Source organism: Myxine glutinosa, chromosome 9 (genome assembly GCF_964187855.1).
Source record: "Myxine glutinosa chromosome 9, kmMyxGlut1.1, whole genome shotgun sequence".
In the NCBI taxonomy this organism is placed as follows: domain Eukaryota; kingdom Metazoa; phylum Chordata; class Myxini; order Myxiniformes; family Myxinidae; genus Myxine; species Myxine glutinosa.
In genome coordinates, this window is record NC_136269.1 from 95947187 (window position 1) to 95973604 (window position 26418).

Below are 26418 nucleotides of genomic sequence, written 5' to 3' on the forward strand. Positions count from 1 at the left end.
GCATTTAAAAGGACAGACCACGGACACACAACGCTGAGATGGCAATGGCAAACCACCCAGTATAACATTTGCCAAGAAACTGTTTCGGTATTACCGATGCTCTGTGAAGTGTAAGGTCCATCAAAATGAAGAGACAATTCTCATGTGACGGTTTCTTCGTTGCCTTGGTTTACAACTACAATATCTGCAGCTCGACAATTTACAGCTTGCAGAATGCAAGTAACCTTCTAGATTAAGTACAAATAATTGACCTTTGTCGATCAGGCTCATGTGTTCTCTGTTTAATGTGTGGTACATGGGGGTGTGTTCAGTTACCAAGCGGCTACCTGGGGGTCAAACATTCAGAGCTTCATCAGTACGTGCCGGGGAGTGTGTGGTACCTGGGGGTGTGTTCAGTTACCAAGCGGCTACCTGGGGGTCAAACATTCAGAGCTTCATCAGTAAGTGCCAGGGAGTGTGTGGTACCTGGGGGTGTGTTCAGTTACCAAGCGGCTACCTGGGGGTCAAACATTCAGAGGTTTATCAGCAAGTGCCGGGGAGTGTGTGGTACCTGGGGGTGTGTTCAGTTACCAAGCGGCTACCTGGGGGTCAAACATTCAGAGGTTCATCAGTAAGTGCCGGGGAGTGTGTGGTACCTGGGGGTGTGTTCAGTTACCAAGCGGCTACCTGGGGGTCAAACATTCAGAGGTTCATCAGTAAGTGCCGGGGAGTCTTTTAGGGGGGGGGGGGGGGGGGGGGAAACGTTTTTTCAAAATTTTGAAAAAAAAAAGCTGGATTTTTTTATCGCTCTATTATGGGGAATTTTAAACTGTGGTGCAGGTACACGTAGAATATACTCAACTCATTTAATATTAGATGTCTGTCTGTCTGTGTCGCCATTTTCTTAGAAATGGCCAAACAGATCTTCATCAAACTTTCAGAGGTTCATCAATAAGTGCCGGAGAGTCTTTTAGGAAAAAAAAGCGTTTTTTTAATTTTGAAAAAAAAGTTGGATTATTTTTTTAATCGCTCTATGATGCCCAAGCCGTTGCAGCTTTGTGAAAGGTAATATTAAATGATCCCTGACCCTATTCCTTAGTGGGTGCAAGGAAGTGTTTTCGGTCCAAAAAAAATTTGATTTCTTCAAAATGCCAACAAGATTAGTAAATCACCGGACAACGCCGAGTACCCCTGGTAGTGCTAAATAAACACCTCCTCACAGGTGTGGAGAACACAGTATGACGTTGAAATGTAAAAAGAGTAGACGACTCATGTAGCTAATGATGGATGTAGTTTCACAACAAAGACCGTCCATACTGTGTGCGACAATTCTTCACAAGATGTGCCGTAAGAAAAGTGGACTCTGCATTTTGTGTTCAAATTCCCTCTGCCGTTTCAAATATAACACATAGCATATTGTAGTTCATTCAGGTGTTTGCAGGTGCACAACGAGTGAAAATGGGTGCAAGCGTGCATATGGAGTACGTACGTATATATATATACTAGTGTTTCCAGCCATGTGTAATGCCTGCACATATATCCAGTGTGGAAGGGTGAGTTTATTTACGTGGCATGAAAGGTCATTCATCTCACCGAGATGTAGCAGCGTGGTGACTTTTTGCAGGAAATAAAAGCTTCACAGCAGAAAAGGCAGCATTCCATCGAAGAACGCACACCAATAGACCCCATAATCTGTTGTAAAAAAAACCCCCAAAAAAAACCATTCACTTCCAGCAAAATCCTAAACTTGAGATACATTATATGAGTCGCATTTAATTTTGTTTTATTTCATGGAAATAAGCACCAGTGCTTGGAAGGATAGCCCAGATGTATCCACACTCGCCTTTAAGCTGTCTAGCCTGGGTTTGAACCCGAACCAGCTATAAACTGCCATCCAGGTGTTTCACAGGCAAGGCGATTCGTCATGGTGTGTGCAGTCCCTCGGATGGACGTTACACTGGGTGTCCCATCTGCCAGCATTAGTCGATGGACGTTAGAGATCCCATGTGGTCCTTCGGGTCATCGCTAGCACGCTGAACAAATTAGAAATTCCTCCCAAAATTACCTTCACTCAGTCAAACGTCATGTCATGCCAGCTGGATCGTGAAAGACTTGGGCCAGAACTGCTCCTGGGTCGACCCTCAAGAAGATGGGAATATTTGGGGTCATTAAAGAAGAGTAGTAGTAGAGTAGCAGCAGGAGTAGATGTTTTTTTCTGGGAATAAGCACCCCACCTTCAAACACAGTGCAATACATTATGGCATTACCATCATAAATGTAACATACAGTGTGAAAAATAGAAATAAAGGTAAACTTTTAAAACAGAGCTAAAGTATAATATTTATTTGTTTTCAAAAAAATAAATAGTAAAAAATGAATTTCATAAAAGTTGCACTGCCTTAAAAAAAGAAAAAGAAGATAATGTGCCAGCTGCTATATAATGTAGGTAATCCCAGTAAGGTGATATTTCATGTTTACATCATGAGGCTGGAGCATGGCAGGGAAAGGGAGAGGCTCATGCCGTTGACGACTGCAATGCTGAGACATGCAGTGCAGGCCAAGCTGCGTTCAGTGAAAGCAATGTGATTGATCTGAAACAAGCAACTGTTGCTCTTGCAGTTCAAGCATTTGCACTGACAGCTTTGGAACGACGGTCAGCAGGTTATGAAATAGAAGTCTGCTTCAAGTTTTTACTACAATATATAACACTCGACGCACATTGAAAGCAAAACGGGTATTTTTATAGTCACCTTGAGCTTTTTTCTCTTTACTTATTTCCTGAGGGTCCTCATGTGGTCTGCCATGAAATATGGGGGGAAAGGAACCAGAAACGAACCCGCGCCCTCTTTTGCTGTATATGAGATGTGTCTGGCCATTTATATAGTACAGTCGAACCTTCCCTGCTGCTGTACATTGATGAGAATGCCTTTTACGAAACTATGCTTACATCACCGCACAATCCGCACATCACTTCTCCGCACGCCTCCAATGGGGTTGCTTTAACTTCGGGTCAAACCGTGCATGACATCATAATATGTTAATCAGGTCATTGAAAGGATCAGACCGTGCCTCACCATTCTACGTTACCTATAATAAAATTAACTTCCGGAAGGGTGCCGTGGGAGCGGGGGATATATCGCAAGTCACAAAACCCCTTGGGGTGGGAGGCATCTTTTTTTGTAATAACATTAATATTGTGCTATTATCAATAGTGTTGTTATTCCTTTTGCTATTAGAAGTGGCCTTGGAAAAACGCCACGGAGGTTGCAGGAATGGTCGTGATGGTTTTACTCTCGTGGAGTGTATAGATTATAGTAGATCTACGCTCATGTCCGTTCGTCGACGTGATAAGCATAGATTTCCTCACAGATGTCAGGATTCCTTCAAATTTATTTCAGTTTAGTGTTAAACAGTAGTAGTAACTGTAAAAAGGTAATCATACTTGTTTGTGGTGTTTTATATTTTTTACTTCTGGTAAAGGTTTTCCACCAAACGGCATGATAATGCCTTCGTCACATATGATGCTGCCGCCGCACGGTTCTGCGGTCTGCGGTTTGTAGATGGGATTTTTACAAATCGTACGGCTTTGCGGGCTGCGGCAGCAGTGTTCACAAATGTTACGGGTTCCGCACGGCAATCGTAAAAGTCATGAAATCAAAATGTGTGAGGAGACCGCAAGGCGAACCGCGAGGCGCCCTCACGGCGATCGCAAGGCAATCGCAAGGCGCCCTCACGGTTGTTGCGGTTGTCACGGTTGCCGTTAGGCCATCGTACGGCAGCACTAAAGTCACTGCACGGCCGCCGTACGATATTTAGAACATCGTACGGCCATCTCACAGAGGCCGCAAGACCTTGCGATACTACATGCGGTGGGGTTGCGGCCTACGGCCTAGCGATTTCCGAAAAAAAGTTTAATGTCAAATTTTAAAAATCATAAGCCCCTGCGACGAGCAAAAAACCTCGAGATCGCCTCACGGCTACCGTATCTACCGTGCGGCCACCGCACGGTTATGGCAATTTTGGGGACTTGCGGCCGCCGCCAACACGCCGCAGGCCATTTGTGACCGAGGTATAAGCAATTTATAAACGTTAACGTGGCATTTGACTAAGGAAGAACCCCTTGGGGAGGGGGATATTATTGGTATTAATAATGCTTTGTGATAACATTAATATTACCCTATTATCATGAATGTTGTTATTACTTTTGTTATTAAAAGCCACATTGGAAAAACGCCATGATGAGCTATTTTAAAACGGATATACACCTCAACACGCAATCGCTTTGGCGGCAAAAAAACCCATGGGTAAGGGGAGGGGGGAGTTACATCGATATAATCTCCGTCGAGTGACCCTTAGTCTCCAGGAAAGTTTAGTTGCAATTGGATAAGTAACGACCGCAGTCAAAAAATCAGTCAGACAGACAGACAGACACCAAATTGTGTATTTTAGTATGTGATGTTGAGCAAGACCACATCTCTGCAGAATGCAAGCAAAATAACATACATGTTAATTAAACACAGAACTCAGGACCTTAGTGGTTGGAGAGTAAATGTATCTATCGGCACCCGCGGAACTACGTAACTTCCGGTTAGTGCACCCTGCGCGCGACAACAGTCACGTGATTGGATACGTTGAAAACAAACCACAAAAGGGCACGTGTTACAGCCGGAAATTATGGAAACGGTGTAGGTTATTTGATCATAACTCGCTTAATTCTTGTCTGATCTTTAAAATTTTAACTTTCCGACAAGCTAGAAGTAATTCTCTTTCTAACAATATAAAGTTTTATGAAAAATAATACGAAATGTTTGTATAGCCGCCCGCGGAACTACGTACTTCCGGTTAGTGCACCCTTTGCGACAACAGTCACGTGATTGGATACGTTGAAAACAAACCACAAAAGGGCACGTGTTACAGCTTACTTCCGGTAGTCTCACCCTGATGTATAGTAACTGCACGTTAGCTCAGTGGTAGTGTAATCACTTTAGAGCTGTTTAAGTTTTACGAATTACCGGCCGATACTGACTGGGCCGGGACATGCCTGCATGCACACACCTGTATAAGGTGTCTAGCCTGGGTTAGAATCCTGACCCAGCGATGAACTATCATCCTGGTGTTTCACAGTCAGGCTGATTCATCAATGTGTCTGCCGTCCCTCGGATGGACCTTAAAATGGCATCCTGGCTGCCGGGATTAGTTGATGGATGTTACCACTGGGGAGGCAAAGGTAAAACCACCCAGTGTAATCCTCGCTGTGAAGCTGCCTACCTTCAGGCAGAACACCTGATGAAAGAACAAAAACCCTATCCCTAACCCTAAACACGAACATTTCCTGCCCAGTCAGGTGGGTCGAATCGCAACCTGGCTAATGGTAACCCTGATGCTTTGCAGGCAATTTGTTACATCAATGAGTGTGCTGTCCCTTCATAGGTAAATTAACCTGGCTGTTCTGACAGCGTTAGCTGCTTTTTCCCCCCACCAAGATCGAGGCTCATGGAAGAGTCGAATGACAGCGAGGTCATGTCGATACAGTGATGGAGTGGAGGAAGTTGACATACAAGAGAGGACAGATAAATGGGGAAGGAAAAAACATGTATGCAGCTGGTGGATGTTAAAGATCTATCTCGCAGGGCCTTTCAAAAAGAGTAGGCCATTCCGTGCCGCCATCCAGACCAAATTCATAAATCTCTAGCCAGATGAAGTGTTGCACTCTGTGGTGGGTTACGACCTGCCGTGCATGGTTCTGGGCACCTTGTGGTGGTTCCCCTGACGCCGATAAATGGGAAAATCCAAGATGGCCACCACACAAATTGCTGTGCACTTCTGAACTGCCTTCATTACGAGATGGCCATCACCTTTGAGAGTACCATCAGTGGAAGGGGCTAGAGGGACCTTGTTCCTCCCACGTTCAACACCATCGGACTCTGTTATACGATGCTGAAACAGGGATATACCATGAAATGCCTCATGAGTGGTCGTTGAGCTTGGGTTGTGGTCATTGCTGTCGACAACAAATGTGATGAACATATTCTTTTTACAGGATGAGGGCCAAACAACCCCATCAGTTTCATATTGTTGAGTTTGCTGCTCAGACGCTGAAACAGCCATGCTGTGAATATATCAAGAACCCTATTATACGAAATTGATAAGCCGAGATGGAATGAGGTGTCCACAAGTTCACATTTGCATGTATGTCCGTGAATCATAAGGCCAAGGTATATCGGTAGTGGAGTCTCTCCGTCCTTACTGTGGTACGCACTAGTGGGCCTGTGGCCTCTTCTCACCTGACTGTTACACTGCAACAATTGGGCAAGACTAAGTGCTGCTTGCCTTGCTGTCTCTCTGTCATTGTTCTTTATATTTGTTCAACCCATGTCATGTCAACTATTGCAACCAGCAACGTGGCAACATCATATTCCTGGCAGCCTTTTTGAAATGACCCCTCAAATGTTGCATGCTTTACCAGCATACCTCGGCGTATGATATGTGCAACTTTTGCTCGGCAAATAGCTTCATCATCACAGTCGGCCAAGCTTGCTTCTCTCAGAAGAGGTCCGAAACCATTGTCAAAAGTCATGACGATTTCACGGCCTTGCTTGTAGACACGGAGACAAGGCACACTGGCAAATATATGCTCTTTCAAATCAACAAGTTCACAACAAGTTTCAAATCAACAAGTACAACTTTACTTGGCACTGGGAATGATATTTGGCATCCTGTGCCACTAGGTCACCAGAGATAAGTTATGCTATCAGTTTTTGAACTTGTAGTTTCAGTGCACATTGTTTGACGGCATCAAATCTTCATGAAGAAGTCTGGATTCTGTTCCAGATTTGTCACAAAAGAAACATTTGTGACATTGGGGAGGTCTGTTTTTACATGTCGCCTGTCGACGCAAACATGGGAGATCTCCGACCTCACTTGTAGATGCAGCAGTTCCTAGTACACTTGCCAGTCAACTGGCAAAACACTTCAGGTGACAGGATGTATGCCATCGAGCACTATTTCTGGACAGGGTGGTCACAATGTCATCTCCTTCATCAAGCGGGCATATGCCTACTGGTACTGGTTGCTCGCCAAATTCATGCAAATTTGTCAAATTGTCACCCAAATTGTCATAGGCAGCTCCAACATCTGTCCGTTTAGAATTTGCTGGGCACTGAAGTGGTGCGGAACAATGTTCTTGACGCAAGGCACACAGGGTCCAATCAATAATATCAGGTGTGGATGTAATTGACTGCAGTCTCTTACTGTGAAGAAGCTTTCACCTCTTCTTTGCTGACATGATGTGGGATACATCTGCTCAGCCATCTGCAACGAAACCAAAAAAATTATATGAATGCTAAAATTGAATGCTATGCATTTTATTAGAATAAATAATGGTGGCATTAGATTCATTATGTCTGAAAATTTATAAAATGACACATCCTTCATGTTTTTGTCAAAATTTGCCGAATAAATGCGACTTCATAGATTTTTGCAATTTGCGAGGTGGCCATCTTGGATTTCCCCATTTATGAGCGTCAGGGGAAACATTCAGGTCTGCACTATATCAGAAATCATTTAGTACAAATCAAACTTGATCTATGCCAATTTTGGTGTTTTTAACCACAAAATCCACATTTTATCACACATCTGCCCCATTAGTGATGACCCCAAAGGGTACAGGAGTAAAAGCAAAAAGCATTGCCATTGATGGTTTACGTATTCAATTTGCCAAAAAGTTCCTTTCGTAACATTGAAAATCCGACATCAGTTTTATTGTTCATGGATTCACTATAGATCTGGTTCAAAATATACTCTTCTGGTTCAAAGAAACAGCCACTTTCGAATTGCTTTAGCTCGTCTAATTTGCGCACCTTTATTATGTTGACCGCATCGCTTGCTCCGAGAGCTAAGACTGATGCATCAAACGCATGAATATCTACATAATCGTGTCGGTAAGAGTCCTTTGAGAAAGCTGTCACAAGGAGAGTTCCGATTTGCACATTTCAAACATAATTCAACTGCCTGCTCTCCAGCCATTTTCCTTCAAATTACCCGCCAGCTTCGAGAGTAGCTCCCTGCACTCCGTTCATGACAAATTAATCTGTAAAGTCACGCCAATTCGTTATTTTTTTTATTTTTTTTTACCATGGATACCCTTTTTTACCATGGGCCGCCCCGGGACGCATTCATGCTCGATTCCCCGAACGGACGAGCTTTTCCAGGTCTTTTCTTAACGGCACTTTAGCGGGCTTGTGGCATGAGTAGTAGATGGAAGAAAGGCCCGAGGCTCCAAGTTGATGGTTGATGGAAAAGTGGGAAAGACAAATGTGTAGAGGAAATTTACGCCGGAGGCAGTCGGATCGACAAAGCCGTTTGTAAAGGAGCCAGTAAAGTTGCGTATGTATGAAAAAATACAATGAAGAAAATCTCGAGGTGTGTGAGAAGAATAGACACCATCAACACTTGCCAGTTAAAGTCAAAGGTGTCACTGGGGTCTGGGTGGGTCAAAATGGATTACTAGATCCTACATTTTCTGTGCAATGTCCAGTCTTTGGTCTCTTGCTTCCTAATAGGATCTTTCTTGATGTGAATCCACCAGACAGTTCAGGCTGACCCTGGCCAAAACCTTTCCAAGATCAATTTTTCAACCTCGATGTATTTTGACCTAGTTTGTTCAGGATGTTTTTGGTTCTGTTGAGCAATTTTCCAGCTTGGTCCAGCCTATAACATGACTACCAAGGACCAGGTATGCAATACCAAAGCAATCGGTTTTTTAACTACATATTTCAAGTCTTTGTGGTCCTTTATCGTTGCTAATAATGAGAAACTTTTAAAGGACGGTTGGGTAATACTACCTCTGCTCACCTTAATGCAACTGACATAAATACAGAAAAGGTTTGAAATTTAGCAAAGGTACCATGGTGTCTTAACATCTGCGGCCCAGTGGTGTGTGTGTGTGTGTGTGTGTGTGTGTGTGTGTGTGTGTGTGTGTGTGTGTGTCATTTTGAGATTGGTCAGAATGGGTAATTCCATTGAAGGACAATGGCAGACCCATCGTATATGCAATATTACCATATACCTGGATGTTCGATGCCCTTTCGAGAACTGAGAATGCCTTCAGGGCCACCACCAGAACCCTAGGCCTGGTTAGGGCATGAGGAATTTGTAATTTCGCCATGGATTTGTTGACAACACAGCTACACTTCGTCAAATGATGCATGGGATAATTTAAACAACAACCAATTCTGGTGGAAGGGTCCTTGGGCCATAACGTCCTGTTTGACACAGTGCACTCATTGATGCATGAACTCAGGTCCAGCCAGTTCAGAGGTGACATACTGGCTGTAGTATGGAAAAGCACCACCAAAGGAATACTAACTTGGACTAATTCAGCACTTGGTCGATCCTGAAGGTCCACTTTGCTTTATATTAAAAGATTCTGAGGAGTTAGAGCTTTGATTTGACAATACTCTCAGAACAAGCAGGAAGTAAAAATTTTAAGAAGCTCATGCAGGACTCGTTAGTTGGGACATGGTAAAATTTCCGCGTGTTGCATTTTTTTTTTTGTAATATTAAAACTTAATAAGTGGGTCGGTTAAGCAGTTTCAGAGAAAATGAATTTTAAAGGTTTTTCTTTGATCCAATATGGCTGCCAGACCACGCGACCAATGTTGTCATTGTTAACAAACTAGGGCATGCCCGTACTATATATATATCTAAAATTATATCCCCCCCCCTATTTACATGAAATGGTTTGGTCCAAAGCGAACGGCTTGCGAGTGGTGACAATCCCCCCCCTCTATTTACATGCAATGGTTCGGTCCAAAGCGAACGGCTTCCGGAGTTTGGTAAAGAAATCGCCATCGCGTACACAAACGCGCAGGAAAGCGAATGAATCGCAAATTCGTTTTTATTAGTTGTAAAACATAATGCCCAATTATTCAATTAGCGCCAACGTATTTTGGCTGTTTGCAATTTAATCGCAAGGCAAAGTAGAAAGAGAAGAGGGAAAAAAAGAAAAGCCTTGCCTTGCTGCAAACAGCTGCTGCAAACAACAACAACAGGGAAGGCTGCACTGTCCGGAAGTTGGCATATCGCAGTTACGATTATTTTAGTGTTAATGGCCAATTATTCAATTAGCGCCAACGTATTTTGGCTGTTTGCAATTTAATCGCAAGGAAAAGTAGAAAGAGAAGAGGGAAAAAAAGAAAAGCCTTGCATTAACGCATTAACGCTTGCATTGCATTAACGGTTCGGCACACGTGATAGCTCGCTGCTCTCTGATTGGTTGAAGCGTTTTTTGGACATAGCTCGGTAGGTACTTGTCCGATTAATTTCAAACCTTGAAAAGGCACATCCTCGGGTCCCCAGCAATATACCTGGCAAGTTTCAAGTATATCGGACCCGTGGTTGTCGAGAAACAGCGGTCACAGACAAACACACAGACACACAGACACACAGACACACAGACACACAGACACACAGACACACAGACACACAGACACACAGACACACAGACACACAGAGATTACTGGAATTATAGATAGATAATGCTTCCCATGGGAAGTCGATCAAAAATTTAAAGTTTTGCTTCAATCAGTTAATCGGTTTCAGAGAGGCGGATTTTTTAAAGTTTTCTTTTGATCTAATATGGCTACCACACCGCGCGTATGACTATATTTCCGTGTATTATAATATGACTGATGACGCAATTGTTTACACTATATTTCCCTTGAGTATAGTTGATCACAAATTTAAAGTTTCACATTGGTTGGTTACGCAGTTTGAAAGAAGAAGATTGTTACAGGTTTTCCTGTAATCAAAAATGGCAGCCAAACCATTATATATTGGAATTAAAGTACAGTACTTTAGGGACATTTAAACCTGACGATGACCTACTAAAGGGGAGGATGCCATGAATAAACTTGTGTTCTCCCACACCAAAGATCATTTTAACCAAGTTTGATTGCAATCCAATCAGCAGTTTCAGATAAGACGTTGCAAGTGTTTATGGACGGATGGACAGACAGACTTAATTATCCTATTATCTTAATTATCCTTTAAGCTCACCTTAACTATGTTTCAGATGAGCGAAAAATAACACTTACCTGAATCTTTCAGCTTCTGAAACATGCACTTCTTACCATCCATTAAGCTCACCTTAACTATGTTTCAGATGAGCGAAAAATAACACTTACCTGAATCTTTCAGCTTCTGAAACATGCACTTCTTACCTTTCCGATGCCATCAGGATTGCATTTCTGTTGTGGTTCGGTTGTCCTACATGTCCCAGGTCTAAAATGGTTATTGTTTAAGCCTGAGTATACTGTACGTAAGGATCATACTAGTAGGCCCCATTCTCAAAAGGCATGAACTAGAAAACTTGCTTAGGTTGAATCCGTGTCTTCACTCTTTTGGTGGCAAATCAACAAGACAACTGCCACTCTTTTATGTGAGTTGGAAACCTGAAAGGGGTTCATATTTTTCGAGATTTGCCACGAAAAAATAAATTAGGCAATATGTACAGAAGACACAATATCTACAGAGGGCATAGTGAATGAAAATAGTGAGGTGGCCCTCTGAGAAATATCTCGCCCTAGTGAGGACCCTTCCGGTATGATGACATCATGAGCTGGTTGAAGAGGGAGAATGCCGAATGAAAGTTCATAAGCAACATTTACCTATACAAGCCTGCGGTATTTAATGACTTAAATTATGAAATCAAAATTACATTTGTAGTTTAATTATTACCAAATGTCATATTTTGAGACGTTATTATTTCAATCTTCCATTTAAAAAATTATTGTTTATGAGCTGCAAGAAAACATTCTCGATGGAGCGACTGCTGACAGGGGTGAACATGAGATATCTTACCAACCTGTCCACAGCCACTCAACCTGTCCACTACATTTAGTCTGAATCCGTCCATAATTTTTGAGATATCCTGCTCACAGGCAGACAGGGGTGAAAACATAACCTCAGTCCACCTTTGGTGGCGGAGATAATGCGGAATTCCTAGATCAAGTACAGGATTGCTTTATAAACCCATGAGAAGTTTGAGGAGAGAGGTTCTCCAGATAGGAAAAGCTAACAGGAGGGCAATCCGCAACAAAGAAAGGGGCAACTTTCAAGGAGTAATTGTGCAGTGTACAGGGTACGTATACAGTGCCTTCAGAAAGTATTCACACCTCTTGACCTTTTTCACATTTTGTTGTGTTACAGCCTGAATTTCAAACAGATTAAATTTGAAAGTTTTGTCAGTGATCTATACATGATACTCAATATTGTCAAAGTGGAATTTATTTTCAGAAAATTTTACAAATCAATTAAAAATTTAAAGCTGAAATATCTTGTGTCAAGAAGTATTCAACCCCTTTGCTATGACACTCCAAATTGAGCTCAGGTGCATCCAATTTCCTTTGATCATCCTTGAGATGTCTCTACAGCTTGACTGGAGTCCACCTATGGCCAACTAAATTGATTGGACATAATGTAGAAAGAAACACACCTTTCTAAACAAGGTCCCACATTTGACAGTGCACGTCAGAACAGAAACTCTACCATGAAGTCAAAGGAACTGTGAGTAGAACTCCGAGATAGAATTGTAAGGACGCATAGATCTGGGTAAGGATATAAATAATTTATACTGTGGAAAGTTCCCGAAAGACAGTGAGCTCCATCATTAGGGAATGGAAAGTATATGGAACTACCCAGGCTCTTCTTAGGGCTGGCTGTCAGACCAAATTGAGTAACCGGGCAAGAAGGATGTTGGTCAGGGAAGTGAACAAGAACCCAATGACGTCTCTGATAGAACTACAGAGTTCCTTGGCTGAGATGGGAGAACCTGCCAGAAGGACGACAGTCTCTGCAGCACTTCACAAAGCTAGGCTGTATGGGAGAGTGGCCAGATGGAAGCTGCTCCTGATAAAAAGGCACATGATAGCAGGCCTGGAGTTTGCAAAAAGGCACTTAAAAGACTGAGAGAGCATGTGGCAAAATATTCTGTAGTCCAATGAGATGAAAATTGAACTCTTTGGCCTGAATGCAAACCGCTACGTCAGGCTGAAACCGAGCACAGCTCATCACCCATCTTACACCATCCCTACTGTGAAACATGGTGGTGGCAGCATCATGCTATGGGGATGATTTTCACTGGCAGGGACTGTGAGACTTGTAAGGATAGGCATAGTAAGGGCATTTTATGAGATATTTCACAAATCTGTTAACTAAATTGTTACCAAAAAATTTCTTCACCAATATGTTTGTAAAGGTGTGTAATAACATGTGTTAAAATGTTGAAGGTCAACTCCCGTGGGAAACCCAGAAAAAAAGCTGTTGAATTCGGGTACCGAAAAATTATTTTCGAGAATTTTTATTTTTTAAAATCGGCCCTTAAGTAACTTATGAGGGGTCAAATAAGGGTTTTTCATGATTCTGAGTTGATTGTTAACATTTATATTTCACCACAGACACTCCTTTGTGGAAAAATAATTTCTAAATATATCTCATTTTCTACTTTGCAGGACATGGAGTCTAGCAATATGGATGAAGACGTTACTCCACCTGTGCTCAATTGCTTCATCTGTGCACGCTCGGATACACCAGCTGAAAGGCTCATACAGGCAACTCCAAAGGGATACTCAACTTTATTGAAACAAGCAGAAACTGTCGAAAATGTTACTGTTGTGGAACGTATGAAGGAGGCTCAAAAGGAAGGAAAACTGAGGTACCACCAGAAGTGTAAAAATGATCTGTACAACAACTTTGTTGCAACCACCAAGAAGTCAGCTCAAGCATCAAAGGCAGAGAAAGAGTCATCAAAGTTGAAGAGAAGACGCACTACTTGTGAGTTCAGTTCATCAACTGGCTGCAGTTCTAGAAGATCACAGTCAGTTGACCTCCTGTATAAGGATGTATGCATTCTTTGCAACCAACCAGCCCAGCTCTACAAAAATAATCCAGCACAAGCTAGAAAGAAATACAGAGTGCCAGATAATTTGACTGCAGATACACTGAAGGCAAGCTTGCTGAAGACAGCACGGAGTCGCGGGGATGACTGGGGCACTGAAGTCACTGGACGCCTGGAAGGGATCAACGACTTGGTAGCAGAAGAAACACTGTACCATTTGCGATGCAAACTTATGTTTGCGAGAGGTGACAGTTTGTCCAAGACTGATGAGGAAGGAAAAAGGAAGAGAGGACAGAGGAGTATTGATGAGGAGCAAGAGGCAGTTTTTATTGAATTCTGCGAATGGTTAGACTCAGAATTAGAGCATGGGGTAATGAACATGGACCAAGTCCATGAAAAGCTGCAGGAGTTTGATCAGTCACCAGAGAAGAGCCTTTCTTATTCAAAGCATTGGCTAAAGATAAAACTTCTAGAGAAATACGAAGACACCTTGTATTTCACAACACAGGAAAGAAGGGCAGATGTACTCTGTCTCAAAGATGGCACCGACAATATTCTGCGAGAGCATCATGCTAATCTTGACCATGGAGATGAGAAGACTCAGATCATAAAGACGGCACTCGAGTTCATATCCAATGATATTGCCTTGATTGATTTAGGTCCAAAGTCATACCCCACCACACACAGTATGACTGACATCGATAGTCAGCTGACACTTGTTCCTGCAAGCCTTCAGATGTTCTTGAGACCGATTGTCAAGACAGACGTCCCCGCGACTCCGTGCTGTCTTCAGCAAGCTTGCCTTCAGTGTATCTGCAGTCAAATTATCTGGCACTCTGTATTTCTTTCTAGCTTGTGCTGGATTATTTTTGTAGAGCTGGGCTGGTTGGTTGCAAAGAATGCATACATCCTTATACAGGAGGTCAACTGACTGTGATCTTCTAGAACTGCAGCCAGTTGATGAACTGAACTCACAAGTAGTGCGTCTTCTCTTCAACTTTGATGACTCTTTCTCTGCCTTTGATGCTTGAGCTGACTTCTTGGTGGTTGCAACAAAGTTGTTGTACAGATCATTTTTACACTTCTGGTGGTACCTCAGTTTTCCTTCCTTTTGAGCCTCCTTCATACGTTCCACAACAGTAACATTTTCGACAGTTTCTGCTTGTTTCAATAAAGTTGAGTATCCCTTTGGAGTTGCCTGTATGAGCCTTTCAGCTGGTGTATCCGAGCGTGCACAGATGAAGCAATTGAGCACAGGTGGAGTAACGTCTTCATCCATATTGCTAGACTCCATGTCCTGCAAAGTAGAAAATGAGATATATTTAGAAATTATTTTTCCACAAAGGAGTGTCTGTGGTGAAATATAAATGTTAACAATCAACTCAGAATCATGAAAAACCCTTATTTGACCCCTCATAAGTTACTTAAGGGCCGATTTTAAAAAATAAAAATTCTCGAAAATTATTTTTCGGTACCCGAATTCAACAGCTTTTTTTCTGGGTTTCCCACGGGAGTTGACCTTCAACATTTTAACACATGTTATTACACACCTTTACAAACATATTGGTGAAGAAATTTTTTGGTAACAATTTAGTTAACAGATTTTCATATGTTTCCCTTACTAGCAGGACAATGAATGGAGCCAAATACAGGCAAATCCTTGAGGAGATCCAGTTACAGAGTACAAAAGACCATAGACTGCGGCGAAGATTTACGTTCCAACAGGACAATGTCCCCAAGCATACAGCCAAAGCAACACTGGAATGGCTTTAGAACAAGAACGTGAACATCCTCGAGTGACCCAACCAAATCCCAGGCTTGAATCCCATTGCTAATCTGTGGAAAGACTTGAAGATTGCTGTTCACCGACGTTCCCCTTCCAACTTCACAGAGCTTGAGCAAATCTGCAAGGAAGAATGGGAGAAACTCTCCAAAACCAGATGTGCAAAGCTGATGCAGACATACCCAGGAAGACTCAAAGCTGCAATCACTGCCAAAGGCGCTTCTACAAAGTATTGACTCAAGGGGTTGACTATTTATGTAAATTAGATAATTCTGGATTTCATTTTTCATTATTTTGTAAAAATTTATAAAGAAAAAATGCCACTTTGACATTATGGACTCGGTGCGCTCCGTGCACCTCACCACATGTCGTTTCAGAGGGATAGACATCTTTAACCATTTCAGTGCCTTTTGGGTCTTCATGGTGTTTTGGGTCTTCAGGGTCTTTTGGGTCTTCATGGAGTTTTGGGTCTTCAGGGTCTTTTGGGTCTTCATGGTGTTTTGGGTCTTCATGGTGTTTTGGGTCTTCATGGTGTTTTGGGTCTTCAGGGTCTTTTGTATCCTCTGGGCCTTTAAGGGTATTTTGGGTCTTTGGGGTGTTTTGGGTCTTCATGGTATTTTGGGTCTTCGGGGGCTTTTGGGTCTTAAGGGTATTTTCATTCCTCTGGGTCTTTAAGGGTCTTTGGTGTATTTTGGTTCTTCGGAGTATTTAAGGGCCTTTTGGGTCTTCATGGTCTTTAAGGGTATTTGGTGTCTTCAGGGTGTGTTGGGTCTTCAGGGTGTCTTGGGTTTTCAGGGTGTTTTGGGTCTTCAGGGTTTTTGGGGTCTTCAGGGTTTTTGGGGTCTTCAGGAGCTTTTGGGTCTTCAGGGGCTTTTGGGCCTTAAGGGTATTTTGGTTCATCTGAATATTTAAGGATGTTTTGGGTCTTTGGGGTCTTTTGGGTCTTTTGGGTCCTCTGTGCCTTTAAGGGTATTTTGGGCCTTTTGGGTTGTTTTTGGGTCTTTGGGGTCTTTGGGGTGTTTTGGGTCTTTGGGGTCTTCAGGGTTTTTGGGGTCTTCAGGAGCTTTTAGGTCTTCAGGGGCTTTTGGGCCTTAAGGGTATTTTTTTTTTTTTTTTTTTTTTTTTTTTTTTTTTTTTTTTTTTTTTTTTTTTTTTTTTTGTATACAATATCGAGGCTCGTGAAAGAGCGAACATTAATCACACAGAAAGACAAACCGACACATAAAACATATAACATAGGGAGCGGTAGACAAGATGGGGAGAGAGGGGGAAGGACACAAACACAACATTTGAGAGCAGGGACCGAGAGACATGGAGACATCGAGAGATCTGAGAGAGGGCGAGGGCTTTGGGGGGGGGGGGAGCGTGGGAAGGGGGCAGTGGGAGAGGTATAAAACATATGGACACTGCCAGGACTTCCAGGAAAGAAGTTGGAATTTCAAACAAGGTGGATCTGGGGTGAATTAGCGGGGGTAGAAAAGATCAAGGTTTTGGATGGGGGAAGATAAGAGATGGTGGTGAACAGCTGTTTTAAAGACCTGGAGGGAGGAGTGGGATTGAAGGGAGTGAGGGAGTTTGTTCCAGAGGCGGGAGAAAAGAGGAATGAAAGAGTGAAGGTGAGCGGAGAGCCGAGATTTCGGCAGTTTAACCATCAGAGGGTTGCTGGCAGATCTTGTGCGACCTGTAGGAATATTTGGGGGACAGAGCACAGAGAGAGCTGGGGGTGCAAGGCCGGAGAGGAGTCGGTAGAAGACAGAAAGATTTTTGGTTCATCTGAATATTTAAGGATGTTTTGGGTCTTCGGGGTCTTTTGGATCTTCAGAGTCTTTTGGGTCTTTTGGGTCTTCGGGGTCTTCGGGGTCTTCTGTGCCTTTAAGTGTATTTTGGGCCTTTGGGTTGTTTTTGGGTCTTTGGGGTCTTCAGGGTTTTTGGGGTCTTCAGGAGCTTTTGGGTCTTAAGGGGCTTTTGGTTATCTGAATATTTAAGGATGTTTTGGGTCTTCGGGGTCTTTTGGATCTTCAGAGTCTTTTGAGTCTTTGGGGTGTTTTGGGTCTTCCGGGTATTTTGGGTCTTCAGGGTCTTTTGGATCCTCGGGGCCTTTAAGGGTTGGGGTGTTTTGGGTCTTCAGGGTAGTAGCAGTGGTAGTTGTGATAGTAGTAGTAGTAGTAGTAGTAGTAGTAGTAGTGGTGGTGGTGGTAGTAGTAGTAGTAGTAGTAGTAGTAGTAGTAGTCGTCGTAGATTACTAGATACGCAAAATCACATCATAAATAGGTCATAACAATGGACATCAAACCATTTTTGATATATGTGGGACCCCAACGAAGGTGGGAAAAATTACAGCCATGAAACAAGTAGTGGATAGATACTGTTTATGATGTAGGTTATGACAATAACACTAAATACAAAACAATACCTGAGTGGACATGAAAAAAACACTTATGGAGAAAAGACGAAGAAAATAAAAGAAGGTCAGACCAAAGTGCGCGGCACAGGTAGGGAAGGAGAAGTGTGAAGAGGAAACGGGCGATGACAGGTCATTCATATAAGAAAGGAAGAGAGTAAAAAAATCCTCAGATTTCCGAGTGGGTGCCTCATCTTTATGCAAAAGACACCGTTAATATTCTGCACGGGCCGTGGAAGAGGCGTTGAGCTGCTTAAAGGGCCACCCTAATGAAGCCGTCGTGCTATCGCCGAGGAGAGCGGCCATGACAGGCCGCGTAATGGGCTGTCCGAGGCCCGGCGGGCCTGGCAGGGCGCGACGGACAGGCGAGGCCCGTTAACCCCACGTCTGGAGCTTTGCGTCCCTTCGCTACCTCCGGCGAGCGGCGAGCACGTGGCTAAAACGTACAGGTGGTGGCACCGGGAGAGCAGCAATTAAAGCGAGCGTCGGGGTGCCCGCAGCCCCGGGTCAAGTCGGGATGCAAATTTACCGAGGGAGAGTAAGGTGTCTCCCAACACCGAGAGCCGATCCCACACGAGCTGTCTGTGCGTAAGCGCACACGAATAATGAATACATCGAGGTACATGCGGCCGCTTCTGAGAAATGGCACGTCTTACGCAATTACGCCTCACCATTTGCAGTGGACATTGTCTCCACACTCCACAGCGATGTGTCCACCTTGCTCGTTAGACTGTATTATGTCCCGGATGCATTAAACCATTTTTGGTGGAAAACTGTTTGGATCATTCTGTGGAACTGTGGAAATAAATGTATTCATCCAGCGTGCTGTTTGTTTAATGGTGACTGTCAATCTTGGCAGGATGGGTCTCTTGATAGCTCATCTTCAGTCCACGGAGCAATAAAGAGGGCAAAGGCCCAAATGCATGTTCATACAATAAACCCTTTACCCTGATCCAAAGGCCCAAATGCATGTTCATACAATAAACGCTTTTACCCTGATCCAAAGGCCAAAATGCATGTTCATACAATAAACGCTTTTACCCTGATCCAAAGGCCCAAATGCATGTTCATACAATAAACGCTTTTACCCTGATCCAAAGGCCCAAATGCATGTTCATACAATAAACCCTTGTACCCTGATCCAAAGGCCCAAATGCATGTTCATACAATAAACCCTTTACCCTGATCCAAAGGCCCAAATGCATGTTCATACAATAAACGCTTTTACCCTGATCCAAAGGCCCAAATGCATGTTCATACAATAAACGCTTTTACCCTGATCCAAAGGCCCAAATGCATGTTCATACAATAAACCCTTGTACCCTGATCCAAAGGCCCAAATGCATGTTCATACAATAAACCCTTTACCCTGATCCAAAGGCCCAAATGCATGTTCATACAATAAACGCTTTTACCCTGATCCAAAGGCCCAAATGCATGTTCATACAATAAACGCTTTTACCCTGATCCAAAGGCCCAAATGCATGTTCATACAATAAACCCTTGTACCCTGATCCAAAGGCCCAAATGCATGTTCATACAATAAACCCCTGTACCCTGATCCAAAGGCCCAAATGCATGTTCATACAATAAACCCTTGTGCCCTGATCCAAAGGCCCAAATGCATGTTCATCTAATATATAAAGCTCATTCTAACCACTGACTGATACACTGACTGATATTAATGTTCGGTACCTTCCGAGTGTTGTAGAAAGCTGAAATTTGGCGTGCCGACGGACATCAAAGCCGCTACACTGGGAAAAACCACAGAACCATCAGAAAGCGTCTGTAAATGAAAACCTACGTCAAAAAAACCCGTAAACTTGTCCATAAAAAACCTCAATCGATATCTAGCATTTGAAAACTCTAATTTCTATACCTGTAAACTGTAACTGTTAAATAAACATGACAATAATGTCCGTAAATAAAAAAAGAAAAAGCATCTGTAATGAAAATTTACGTTTAAAAAAACCGTAGATGCATACATTAAAAAAAAACTTCATCGATATCTAGCATTTGAAAATTGTAATCTTACTATAATTCACCAAATGTCCGTCTGTCTGTTCGAATCTACCGTAAAAACTGCTGAAACGATCGCAAATATATTTCGGGTGGGTAATCCTGGGACCCCTGGGAGTAAAATAGGCTATTTAGTTTTCCCAATTTCAGCTTTGGTCTCCAGCATTCTCAGGTTTGGACTCCCGCATAACATTCGCATTCGCATAACGTTCATTGTGACGATGTTCTCATTGTGACGATCTTACTATAATTCACCAAATGTCCGTCTTTCTGTCTGTTCGAAGGTACGGTAAAAACTGCTGAACCGATCGCAAAGATATTTTGGGTGGGTAATCCTGGGATCTCCAGGAGTAAAATAGGCAATTTAGTTTTCCCAATTTCAGCTTTGGTCTCAAGCATTCTCAGGTTTGGACTCCCGCATAACATTCGCGTTCGCATAACGTTCATTGTGACGATGTTTTCATTGTGACGATGTTGTGACGATGTATGTGTTCATGGTAGTGTTTGACGTGACAGTGTGAACGTAATTTCGTAATGTTTTTCGTTTCGTAATCCTTTAATGAACGTTTAATGCTTAATGAACGTTTAATGTTTAATGAACGTTTAATGTTTAATGAACGTTTAATGTTTAATGAATGGTTAATGCCCTGCGATGTCGGGGCCGCACGCGCGCTACACTGGACGGGCCAGCGTGTACCTTGCCCTTCGCCGTCAGGCTCGGGTAAACCGCTGAGCCCCATCCGTGATGGGGACTGGGGCTTGAGACAGTGTCCCACGAACGAGGAATTCCCAGTAAGCGCGAGTCATCAGCTCGCGTTGATTAAGTCCCTGCCCTTTGTACACACCGCCCGTCGCTACTACCGATCGGACGGTTTGATGAGATCCTCGGATCAGCCCCTACACGGGCCGTTCTCGGCTCGTGCCGGTGCACCGAAAAGATGAGCGAACTTGACTGTCTGGAGGAAGTAAAAGTCGTAACAAGGTTTCCGTCGGTGAACCTGCGGAAAGATCATTATCGGGACAACATGAGAGCGAGCGAGACGCGAGACGTACGTGGTACGTGATCGTCCATGTACTGTTTAGCCATGTACTGTTTGGATTTTGATGATTTGCGTGTGATATGATTCAACGGATGTTTATATGAATCGTTTAAAATAAAAAAGCCTTCAATTTCTGATATTTTACCTTTTCATTTGGGCATCCCAATTGAAGCCCCGCCCATAAGGCGGGTACCGTTGCTAGTTTCTATAACTGTAAAATGTGAAATAAACATATAATGTCCGTAAATAAAAAAGAAAAATCGTCCATAAATGAAAATTTACATTAAAAAACCGTAATCGCATCCGTAAAAAAACCCTCAATATCTTGCATTTGAAAATTCTAATTTCTATAACTGTAAACTGTGAAATAAACATGACAATAATGTCTGTAAATAAAAAAGAAAAATCGTCCATAAATGAAAATTTACATTAAAGAACCGTAAACACGTCCGTAAAAAAAAAAAAAACGTCAATCGATATCTAGCATTTGAAAATTGTAATTTTTATAACTGTAAACTGTGAAATAAACATGACAATAATGTCCACAAATAAAAAAGAAAAATAGTCCATAAATGAAAATTTACATAAAAGAACCGTAAACGCGTCCGTAAAAAAAAACCTCAATCGATATCTAGCATTTGAAAATTGTAATTTCTATAACTGTAAACTGTGAAATAAACATGACAATAATGTCCGTAAATAAAAAAGAAAAATTGTCCATAAATGAAAATTACATCAAAGAACTGTAAAAGCGTCCGTAAAAAAAACCTCAATCGATATCTAGCATTTGAAAATTGTAAGTTTTATAACTGTAAACTGTGAAATAGAAATCTCAATGAAAATTTACATTAAAAACCGTAAACATGTCCGTTAAAGAAATAAGAAAACTTAAAATCAATATCTAGCATTTGAAAATTTTAATTTATACAAGTGTAAACTGTGGAATAAAAATCTCAATGAAAATTTACGAAAAAACCCTAACCATGTCCGGCAAAGAAATAAACAAAAAAAAAACTAAATTGATATATAGCAGCAGTCAGCTATAGTCATAATGCTTCTGTTTATTATGCACTTATGTACCGTACTACGAAGCACAGTTTGTTATTGCTTACACAATGTGACTTGGGGATCGGAAGTAGTGGGGTGGGGGTTAAATGCCTTTCTATACAAAATGTTGTTGTTGTTTTTTATTCAAAGCCTCATGAAACATATATTTTATTCCAAACACCAAAATACTTGGTCATACAAAGCCTTCAAAGGTTTGTCAAAACAATACAGTACATGCCTTGGCCTTAAGGTGATACATACATGGTGATACAAGAAACACCTTTTTATACAGAGGTCTACGCTCATGGATGAGCGAAATGACAGAGGGCAATAGGTTTACAGGCTGACAGAGGGTAAAAAGGGCAACAAGCAGACATAACACATGGACACATTGCGAATATGTAGGTGAGTGGCAAGAATAGAAGAGGGCAAAAAAGGCCATTGAAAGTGCAAAGAAGGCGATTTTTGTTCTATACTGTTCAAGTATATCATTACCCTGCACTCGCGAAGCGAAAAGCAGGATTAGGCAATCGGTTGCGTACGTGTGGCGTACGTGTCTGCATTTTTTAAATTCATTTTCTCGGCAACCATTGGTCCGATTGACACAAAATTTTACCATCGGAGCGCCTCCTCCTGTATAATATTTTAATAATTATGACGTCATCTGTCACGTGGTATGGGCGCCATCTTGGGAAAAAAGAGAAAAAAGTTGCACCTCTATTTCTCCAAAACCGCTCCATGGAAAAATTGAAACGTGCCTCATTTTAAAGAACTCCACACGGGGAATATGTTTTGTTAACCATGACGTCATTGGCGCCTTAATTATGTTGTCATAATTCAACAGGGACATCGCTTAGTCTGATCAGTTTGAAATTTATTGAGCGTGATCTATGCAACAATTATATTAGAGAATATAAATTTATGATGTCATCGCTCACATGGTCTGGCAGCCATATTGGATCAAAGAAAAAAATCCTTCAAAAACAGAAGAGTTGGCTCACACCAAGTTGACTGCGCAGGGTATGTATTCTATGAATACCATCTAGTTCAATTAAGATTTTGAAGGTTGTTGGAAAAAAAATCAGAAGTACACCACTGTTGCTGCAGCGTCTTTTACACCACATTATTTAACAATGAACACGTTACATTGGTTATTTCTGCCTGGTGTTTGTGTTATTTATGACATCATTAAAAACAGTTGGTTTGCTCTTTGGAATGATTTTCAATTCGGTTTGACTGCCAGACGGAGTAGAATAAATTATCACACTCCTCCCTGCACATACACGATCAGGATGAATTCAGAGCTGAAGTTCTGCTTCTTCTTTGTTTGTATGCCTGTGCAGTGTCCATCCATGCCCCAAAAGGAACGATTGGTCATGGCCATGGACTGAAGTGGTGGGGCGCAGGTATTGGTTAGAGTGTGAAGTCATTGTGGAACATTCGAGAACGGAGGAAGAAAAAAGGCAACGCAACTGCCATTTTCTCTCTCATTTTCTCTCTCATTCTGTGTGTGTCTCTCTCTCTCTCTCATTCTCTCATTCTCTCTCTCTCCTCTCTCTCTCTCTCTCTCTCTCTCTCTCCCTCTCTGTCTGTCTGTCCTGGGCTACGCGGCAGGTGGTTGCATTTCCTTCGCTCTCTCTCTGTTCCGGAGTTTGTGTGGGTTGGACGCTTGTACTTGTGGCTCTTGGCTGCATCTGGTTTGTGTGCACTCCTGGAATTTCGGGACGGTCGGAGCTCAGTGCAGCCAAACAAGAAGGACCAAGGGAGGAGCTCTTGCCTGGTTGCCTAGTGCCGGCGGCTGGTGGTGGACCCGACTTTGCACCAACGCATGTTTTCCCACGCAGGGATGCAGGGCCCTGTGACAGAACCAAACCCTCGTCGAGCCCAGAACTGAGTGCCGGCAAAAAGGGGGGATTTTATTTGATTTTATCATTTCCTTGTCTGTATACGAGTCCGTGAGAGGATCCTCATACTCGAGGAATTATAGATCTTATCTCATTTTTCATTTGTATTGCCTGCATTATTTTCATTAAACCTTTATTTGTTGCATTATCAATTTATTGTCTTGTACGTTTATTTGTTAGTGGTTTCGGAAAAACCTCACCGCGGCCGTCTGTTCAAATAAGACCAGGTACCGCCACTTCCCTTGTGCGCCAGGAAGAGATAACACCGCCATATTTTCGGCTCATACACCTCGGAGATAAAGCTCGGTCGGCCATCCATCACACAGGGGTCTTAACCCCAGGGACGCAACAATATTACACCACATAAGTGCAGGTGGGACACCAATTGAAAGGTTTCTAAAGTTAATTGTGATTGAGGGGCATGACAAGGAATCTCTTGACAAATGTGCTTCTCAGTATGTTGATGACCTGGAAATTCCTATTTTTGACTGTCCTGGTCAAATAAACGACAATGCCAGAAACATGGCCAGAAAATATTCAGGAGTTAATCAAAGGATAAAAACATAAATCCACTTGCACAATTTTGTTGTTTGGTCAGGGAATTCATTAAATCTCGTTGTTTCATGTGCTGCAGAAGGCTGTGTCAAATCTGTTTCATTTTTGGGGATTTATTCAAGCGACAAGCCTTTGTCAAGTACAATATGGTCAGCCAGATGTGATGCAACACGGTCATTTAAGAAAATCTATAAAGGCATTTACTTTGTTCTGCAAGCTATTTCCACAAACAATGACGAGACACCTCCGACATGCAGGGAAGCTTCAGATTTGGCTAACAAGATGGAAATATATGAGTTCGCCATCTTGTGCGTTGTGCGTGGCAATTCTGCATCCGTTCAACATCAAAAGCAAAACTCTGAAAAAGGAGACAGCGGAACTGTCCACAATCGTTCAACGATATGAAGGCTTGGTGACATTCGTGGAATCTTTGTGAATCAAATACGATGCCTTTGAGGAAGAGGCTAAGAAAATGGTGGACGGAAATGCGAACAGTGAAACGGAAACTCTTTTTTTGATGAAAAGCAGGACACTGACTGTGAAGTGAGCTTATCTGCTGGAGAAAACTTTCGCGCAATGACCTTTGGAGTGATTTTGGATTCCATGATGGTTGAACTTAACCATATAAAACAAGTCTATGCCGTACTTCTTGAACAGCTTCGGCTGCTCTTTGAATTGCAAACACTTTGTACTGCTAGCATTCGACATCTTGCTGCAAACCTGCAGAGGTTGCACAATTCGGCTTTGGAAGAAAGTTGTCCTGATGACTTCTTTCATTTCTCTAGTTACCTGTCCAAGATTAACCAAGATCTTCCATCAACTCAGAAGTTGTTACAGCATATTCATGAATCCAAAATTGGCGGAGTGTATAGCGAATGTTAAAATATCACTGCGGATTTACCTAACATTGCCAGTGGCAAACACATAAGAAGAACGCTCATTTTCAGTTCTCAAGTGTGTGAAAAACAGGTTATGCTCCACGGTTGCCGAAGAACGATTGTGCGACCATTCTATTTTTGCCATCAACTCCGCCATTACTCAAACATTGAATTTTGATGACATTATAGACCATATTGCTCGGAGTAAAGCTTGTAAAAGGGCCGTCTAATGATCTCATGTGTGGTATGATTTATGTTTTCAATAAATATTTAGGTACAAATGTAAATGTGAACTTTTGAATTCATGGAGGGAAATTGGGATACATGTCATGTTGGTGCACAATTCCAACAAGCCTGGTTTTGGCTTAACGGTTAAGGTGGCTGGCTTGAGATACTAGGCTCTTGAGTTTTAGCCCCTGTCATCCGTTGAATTGACACCAGGTGGATTGACTCAGCCTGTCATCCTTCTGCGGTCGACAAAATGAGTTAAAGATGACTGGTAAGAGAAGGCATTGCATCAGCGGCACAGCACCACCCCCAGAAAATGATTCAACCAGCAGCCACGGGCTGCACACAAAACACCACAACTAGTTCCAACATTTGTACACAGTACACCAGTTCCCAAGCAGCATTTTTTGCATGGCTATGTTCACTTCTAGAGTTAGGAGTAATGTGCTTTCTTTTATCTACCATATAAAACACAATGTCAGTTTGTGTGTTTGTACAGATGTCTGTTCCACTTCGTAAGGGTAGGTTTTAAAGGCCAATCTTTCAACACGAATGTGTGTTCACTACCGTCTATTTTTGAGGATAAAACAAACTCGAAAAACAGTTTCCATAAAAGAGTAATTATGTCTCTTCTATTAGAAATGTAGATGGTGGCTTGCAAACCGAGCCTCAAGGGCGGTGTACAGA

At 42.4% G+C, this 26418-nt stretch overlaps 1 long non-coding RNA gene across 1 annotated transcript in view; it reads right to left on the reverse strand.

The window, feature by feature from the left end:
- Positions 1-1750: 1750 nt before the first annotated feature.
- LOC137434663 (uncharacterized) overlaps positions 1751-26418 on the reverse strand; it is a 30520-nt gene continuing 5852 nt past the window's right edge. Inside the window, exons 2-3 of the long non-coding RNA XR_010985901.2 lie at positions 7231-7290; positions 1751-2213 (exon numbers count right to left, since the gene is read on the reverse strand). This is a non-coding gene — a long non-coding RNA (uncharacterized LOC137434663). The remainder of the gene's footprint in view (positions 2214-7230; positions 7291-26418) is intronic.